Raw genomic sequence first — 8,175 nt, forward strand, 5'->3', positions numbered from 1 at the left:
GGGTTAAAATAATGATGACCCTCAGGAGCGCGACTTCCAAGGGAAAAGAAAAGGCTAGGTGGCAAATGGTAAAACCAATATTGGGCATTGCTGGAGGAGTTTTATTCAAGGCGAACTGTCAAGGGGTTCCCATAATAGCCCAACCGCGTAAGGAACACAAAATCCGGGAACATAACACCGATATGATGGAAACTAGGGCGGCAAGAGTGGAACAAAACACCAGGGATAAGGCCGAGCCTTCCACCCTTTACCAAGTATATAGATGCATTAATTAAATAAGAGATATTGTGATATCCCAACAAGTAAACATGTTCCAACAAGGAACAACATCTCCATGTTCCAACAAGGAACAAACTTCAATCTTCACCTGCAACTAACAACGCTATAAGAGGGGCTGAGCAAAGCGGTAACATAGCCAAACAACGGTTTGCTAGGACAAGGTGGGTTAGAGGCTTGGTCCAACAATATGGGAGGCATGATAAGCAAATGGTAGGTATCGCAGCATAGGCATAGCAAAAGAGCGAGCAACTAGCAAGAAAAGATAGAAATGATTTCGAGGGTATGGTCATCTTGCCTGAGATCCCGCAAGGAAGAAGAACGAGTCCATGAAGAAGACAATCGGACGTAGCCAAACGGGTCCTCACAAACGCGACGTTAACAGTACCAACTCGAAGAAGCAACACCGGAAATAAGCACACAACATACTAAACAACCACGACATAAGCATGGCATGATGCACAACCAAGTATGATGCATGTCCGGTTTAAAGATACATGGCATGGCAAAATGCACAAACAATCCTACAAATTAAGTGGAGCTCAACATGCAACGGAGTTGCATATTGAAGAAAACACCGCGCGACTTATTTAGTTCTCTCTCGTTTAGGTACTCAACAATATTAAATGTTGGCTAGCATGGCAAGGGGTGAAGCAAAAGAAAACTACCTATCTAGGCAAGTTTAAATGAGGCCGGAACAACAAACAACAAGTCCGGTAAAATCCTCATATGCATATATTAGGTTTGGTACTCTTCTTCTCTAAACCAAATTTTATAGTTGTTAAGCATGCAAGATGAGTGCACCATGTTAAACTAGGCATTTTTCTACCCATTCACATATAAAGTTTATTAAATTTGGAGCTACGGTTATTTAGTTATGAAGTAAAGCAGTTTAGCAAGTTATTTAAGCAAATTTAAAGAAACAGCATTTTAAACATGTTAAACATGGATGAGAGTGACATATTATGAAACTAGATGAATTTCTAAGCAAGTTTCATATATAAATTGTTTTAATCCGATGCACGGTTGGTGAGTTATTAAATGCATGAAGTGCAAGGGCTTTTCTGTAAATCTGCGTTCTCGGGAAAATTAGCTAAAACATTCTGGGAAAAAACCACATCTCGGGCCAAAACTGCAGTCTGGCCCAACGGTAGAAATAAAACAAAGGAGGGGCTCTGTGGGTGGCCTCACCCATGGGCTTCGGCCCACAACGGAGAGGAGAGGGGCGCGCTGGGCCTCGCTGCAGGAAGCGATCCACGCGGGCACGAGGAGGCCGGCCCGGTCTCGCTGAATCGAGACGAACAGGGCAACGGTTCGATCTGAGTCGGTCAATGAAGCAGGGGCGCTGCACTCTGCTCATCCGAACAGCAGCGCAGGGAAAGAAGGGGATGCAGCGGCGGACTCGGCGGCGTAGGACTTGCAGCGGTGTCTGGGCGGGCCTTGGCGCCCGGAGGAGGTCCGGCCGGTCTTGGAGGAGATCGGGGCGCGGACGGCAGCTCGAAGCAAAGGGCGACGGTGGAGGAGGAGGTCGGGACGACGCGGAAGGTACAGGAGCTCGCGATGCTCGGGCGTGAGGCAGAGCTGGGCTTGGCGCAGTCCATGCAGAGACATCTCAGCGCTGTAGGCTGGGCACCGAGCAGGCAAGGCGGCGACAAGGTTAGGTGAGGGGTGCAGCACAGGCGAGGCTCCAGGCGAGGGTCGTCGAGGCATGAAGCAGGGCGGCGAACTTGCGGGGCAAGTGGCGAGCTTCTGCGGTGGCGCTGGTTCGCTGTGAGAAAAAGGAACAAGACGAGGGGGATGGTTAGGGAGGAGCAGCGTGATGGGAAAAAGGAAGGAGAAGGTGCAGAGGAATGGCGACGCGACCTGGGCATCTCACCGGCCCGGCATGATCGGGAAGCTGGAGACGAGGGAGCGGCGCGGGTCGGTCGAAGGCGGTGGCTTCAGGGCAGGGGAGCTCGAGCTCCTTCTGCTGGGCCTCGGTGCAAGGGGACAGGAGGATGGATCTGGCGTGGCTTGGTTGGATCAAATGGAAGACGGAGGAGATTGGCTTGTGCTGAAAACGAGGGGGATTTGGGAGGGGATGGATTTGGATCGGGAGGAGATCCCGATGTGGGAGAGGAGTGGCGGCGGGGAGGGACAAGCCTCCTAGGTTTTAGGGTTAGGCTAGATTTGGTAGGTGGTGGTCTATTAATATAAGGAAAAGAGGGAGTTTGGATCCTCCGATCGAAATCAGACGGTTCAGAAAGAATAGGCTAGGGAGTCTAAATAATAAAACAGTGATATTTTGTAGACGTTAGGGGGTGATCCGGACACAACGGTAGAGACAGCCCGGGTCGGGTCCGGGACAATTTTCGGATGCGCGCGCGAGGAGGGCCGCAGGCTGACGAGAGAGGTTAGGTTGGACCTGGCGGTAGGTAGTGGGCTGTGTAGACGGTCTCGAGCTGAGCGAAGAGAAGAGAGGGAGGCCCGGCGACTGTTTCCGGAGACCGAAAACGTCCGACGTTAGACCGACTATAATGTCGCTATAGTTATCCGTTGGGCTATCAAACGAACTCCGAATGCGATGAAACTTGGCAGGCGGCCTACCTACCACATAACAACACCACATGCCAACTTTCAACCCATTCTGATAACATTTCCCGGCCAGTTAGAAAATAATATTTCGGACGTGCCGCGGGCGCGTGCAAGTGTGTCTGGGCTCAGAACAGACAACGGACGAAACTAGGGAAACCCAGACGAATGCAAGTTTTGAAAACATGATGATGCAATGCATATGATGACAAGACAAGATGCAACATGCAAGCAAATGACAAGGCAACAATAGCGAATAACTGGAAGACACCTGGCGCAACGGTCTCGGGGCGTCACAGAGGACTTTGAGCAAAAATCATCAAGTGAGGAAAAACCAAAAACCCAAAACACAAACACCTACAAACCCCAAGTGATTGTGCATCACTGAAGAGATTGATCCTGAGTGGATCCGACGCTTGTTACCTTTGAAGACTGTGCTTCTTCCAGACGGTTAGGCGTCATGGTCTAGAGCATCCAAGAGGAATTGTGGGTCACCGGGTGACCAAGTTTGTGAAGGTTTGGAAGTCGCCTGAAGACTTACCACAAGTGATTGGACGAGGTCTGTATGACCTTAGTTCAAGGAGAATACGGTGAGGACTGGGTGTCTTGGACTAAGTGTCTTTGACTGGGTGTCCGGGACTGTGTGTCCTTGAGTTTAAATACTCAACCGCTCCAACCAGACGTACAACTGAGACAGCAGTTGGAACTGGCCTACCAAATCATTGTCTTCACCACGCTTACTGGTTCTATTCCCTCAACTATTTCATTTCCTCATAATTGTGTTGTCTATTTGTTCATATCTGTGTTTGAAGACTTTGACTGAAGACTTCCTCAATTTCCTCAGTTCAGTTTCTTCAGTCTATTTGTCTTCATCCTGAGTTATCCTGTGATTACGCTTCCTGTACTCTGTGCCTGTCTTCATTTCATCATGATGACTATGCTTGTATTCTGTTATATTTACTTTTGAGTACTTATTCTGCTGCTAGTAGTTCTTCGCTAAGGAATTTCCTCACCGGCAAATTCCTCAGTGAAGAATTTCATAAAAATCGCCTATTCACCCCCTCTAGTCGATATAACGCACTTTCAGACGTTCCGTGTTAGATGGGCCAAGGACATCGTAAGAGAAAACAAGTATTTCACCACCATGTCTATACCAGACGCGAAGAGCACTCCCGTGAACGTTAACATCATCGCCAAAAATGAGCCATGGGTACACGCTAAGCATGTGACACAATGCTTCTTCACAACCGACCAGGCCAATCCTAGCCGTGTTGTCATGAGGAGATCCAAAAGGAGAATTGTCGGAATGGATGGAGTAGCCAACGAGGAAGACTACGACCAATACGACAACCTAATGAGGGAAGATGACGATGAAGCATGCGTGAAAATAAGAATCAATACTACATTACCTAAGAAAGATCAAAATCCATGGCTCCGGAAAAGTCACAAGGAGGGGCTCAATTACTCGGCAACGAACAAGAAAGGGAAGAAGCTCAATGTGAAACGTTGTTGACGCAGCTAATCAGAAACGAGCTTGGCATTATCGGTCAACTGATATGTTACCACCACATGCATGGTTCCGGTGATATTCGCGCAGTGGGGGAGAGGGAGACGCGCCGTCATCAGGAGAAAAAAACAAAACAAAATGGAGAAAGCGGTAGAAAAGAAAAGGTAAAGGAAACAGAAAAGAAAAGGAAAATAATAAAAGAAATAAAACTAAAAACTAGAAAAGGAAAAGAATAAAAAGAAAAGAATAAAAATTGGAACAGATAGCAGTAGCGTTGGATTGAGGACCATTAGCTGGGTTCTAAAAAAGCGCTACTACTATGCGCCATTAGCAGTAGCGCTGCCTTACAACCCAGCGCTACTACTATTTTGAGTTAACCCGCGAGGGCTCAAATTTTGCCAACCGCCAAGTCCCAATTCCCCCCTCCCCACCCTCTTTCCCCCACTCTGTCGCCGCCGTCGTCGCCCTGCCCGCCCTCGCGCCGTCCATGGCCCTACTCGCTCTCGACCGCCGGCCGTCGCCCGTGGCCGCCATCGACCTCGTCGCCTGCTGTCTCCCGAGCCGCGCCCTCAACCTCACAGGCGTCTCCCCTGCCCGCCCTCGACCACAACGCCGCACCCGCCTCTCTCCTGCACGCGTGCCCTTGACCTCGCCGTCGCCGCCGTTCGCCGCCCTCCACAGCCGCCGCCCGAGCCTGAGCTCCCTCATCGTAAGCCTCTCCTCTCCCTCTCCTCTCCCCTGCCCACCTCTCTCACTGTTTAGGGCTTTTAGGGAAAGTTAGCAAATTTCGCAAAAAATAGAGAAGTTAGCAAAATTTAGCAAAGTCATCTACTTTACTTAGCAAATTAGGGAAGTAGCTGATTAGCAAATAGGTATACAAACAGTAGCAATTTTAAAAAAAACAGTAGCAAAATTTAGAAAAACTGTAGCAATTTATAAAAAAACAGTAGCAAAAAATTACGTATAAAAATATTAGCAAAGTTAGCAAAATTTGTAGAGAGAGAGAGAGAGCAAGTTTGTAGCTATTTTTGTCATTTTTGTGCATTTAAGTACAAGCATGCTTTGCTTGAATGATATATGTTGGTTTAGCAATGTTGGTTGAATGTTGAAAATTATCCTACTAGCCTATGTTTTGCCGGAATGTTGATTCATTTCCGTTCCAGCAAATTTCAAGATCTCCTCATGTCCACTTTTTAGCAAAGGTAATGTCAAAAATTTCCGTGTTTTTCGGCATGACTTGTGCTAGAAACTAGGACATATGGAGTACCCGGGATTTGCCAGAAGGGGAATGAATCAACATTCTGACCAAACATAGGGCCTTTTTTCCTCTTCATTATATATTTTATTTACAATTGTTGATCAATAGGAAACATGTCTACCGACGCCGAAGTCATGGGTAGTTCTGCTCGCCTCGAAGACCCCATCGAGGCAGCAAATCACTATTTACCTGGACGGACACCAGATGGGGTTGCATGGTGGTGGCAGTGGCACCAACCCTAACACTGACGCCGACACCGGCACTGGCACCGGGACCAACACCACCCCCGAGACCAGCAATGATGCTGTCGTAGCCGGTAAAGCAACAAAGAAGAACAGGACACGAAGACGAAATGAGCTTGGCATCGCACAAATTGTGGTCACGGAGATGCACCACAAGAATTTAGAGCCAACTGCGCTGGAGGAAGCGCGCAAGTGCTGGGGCAATCAACTTGGATGCATCCTCAGGGAAACCGCCAACATCAACGACGAGAGGTTGAGGCAGATACCACATATGCAGAACATGCTCCTAAAGAAGTTGCACAATAGGTTCTTGTTCCCCGGTCGGAATGAAGAAGAATATAAAGACGCGTGGGAAGACATCGCCATAACAAAGATAAACAACAAGGCGATGGTGACGTTTACCAACGACTTGTCCTCCTGGAAAGTTCGGGTGAAAAAAGCGTTTGCGAAGAATGAACCGTGGTCCAAGATTCATGCTGATAATCCATCAATAACGAAAGAGGACTCTGCAAAATTCAAGGAGAATTGCGATAAAGAAAGTGTCAAGGCAAAGTCGTAGAAAATGAAGGCGCTCCAGGCCAGGAACATGCCTCCCCACCACCTCGGAAGCCGTTGTTACGAGGGGAAGAGGAACGTATGTGCCAAGGAGGACGCCGAATGTGAAAGTCACGGAATCCCAGACCCCTTGGCGGAGTTCACCGACCCGCTGGAGCATGACTGGATCAGGGCCTGGTACAAGTGGGACAAAGAAAAAAAGATCTTTTATATGGACCCGAACACGAGGGAGTTCATGAGACTTCTGGTAATTGTTATATTACCACATTATCATATTAGCTTCCAATCAATTCGACTGCAAGTTTTGTCACATTAGTAAACCATCCATGTTCCTTTTGAAGAAAGAGCAGCACCAAAAGGCAGCCGAAAGCTATGAGTCATCATAGACGTCGGCGCGGCCCAAGTGGGACACCCCATTCAACCAGGCCCTGAACATACTGAAAGAGGTCCCGGTGGACAAGCGGCTGTCCTAAGGACGTGTGCACGGCATAGGAGATGGCGCCTCGTGGAAGACGTGCTACCCCGAGGAGCCAGAGGAAAGAAGGAAGAGACGGTCGGTCGCCACTCAGCAGAGCATCGACGAGAAGGTCGTGATTGCGGTCAATAAGGCCAAAGATGAGACGAAAGAAGAGTTGCTCGGGGCCGTCAGTGCAGCCGTCACTGACGCGGTGATCAGCTTGATTCTGACACTTATCAAATTCATGAAGAACAATCCAAATGCACGGCTAGAGGACTTTCCCATTCCCAGCTTTGTCGGGAGCAATTCGGCGAACACCACAGCACCAGCACCTTCTCAAGCAACCGCAAAAGGTCCCGCTCTTGTTCATAGTAGCCCGACCTCCGTCTCTTGCATGCTCGGTGGGCCTTTATCGCTGGCTGAGCTCGATGCCCTCACGGTAATTACGCGTCACACCCTTTTCACCAGCATGTCTATAGTCTTCGTTGCCTTTCGGATGTTTGTCATCGCAGACATGTCTCCTTTGTAGGCCGACGACACCCCGTGCACCCTACTCTACGACATGAAGGGCCAGAAGGTGGCCGTGGGAAAGGCAACGATCGTGAATCCGAAGGACTGCATGTTCCACAACCGAGAGATGCCCGATGGCGTCTCCAAGGTTAATGGGGCCAGTGTCTTTGCAGGCTTCAAGGATTTGCCTCCTCCTGTACCAGTCGATGACGATGAGACCCCTAAGATGATTGGCGCATGCAAGAGCTGGTTCTTGCCTTGGCTGAAGTCTCTTCTTCATCTCGAGGCGCCCAGTATCACACCAACGCCACCTTCTCAAGAAGGTATGAACACCACCCCACCTACCACATTACTGCACCTGTCCTGGCGAGTGATAGCGGACGACGTGAGGGAGAGCCTCCATAAGTGCCAGATGATGTAGCCCCCGCTATTAAAGAAGAAAATGTTGATGATGACATGGATGATGATGATGATGACCCAGACAAGTATTTCAATACCGCCTATGATGATGGAGGGTTGATGGCTCAGGACGGTGATGACTCAGGCTATGAGCTTGGAGATGATGACTTGATGCTGCCTGATTTGCCGGAGCCGGAACGTCCTAAGGAAGAATGCAAAAAGTCTCTCTTCAAGCGATCCTCGCAGGAGACGCCTCTAGATGTCGCCTGTACCCAGCAACCCCCCGAGGCCCGTCCACTGATTAGCCCGACGACACTGGGGGCGGTGGTTAGGGAAGGTATGATGGCCTCACTACCGCCACCCGCCAAGAAGCAAAGGAGGAGACCGGACAAGAAAGGCC

The sequence above is a fragment of the Triticum aestivum genome, chromosome 1A (genome assembly GCF_018294505.1).
Source record: "Triticum aestivum cultivar Chinese Spring chromosome 1A, IWGSC CS RefSeq v2.1, whole genome shotgun sequence".
Taxonomy (NCBI): Eukaryota; Viridiplantae; Streptophyta; class Magnoliopsida; order Poales; family Poaceae; genus Triticum; species Triticum aestivum.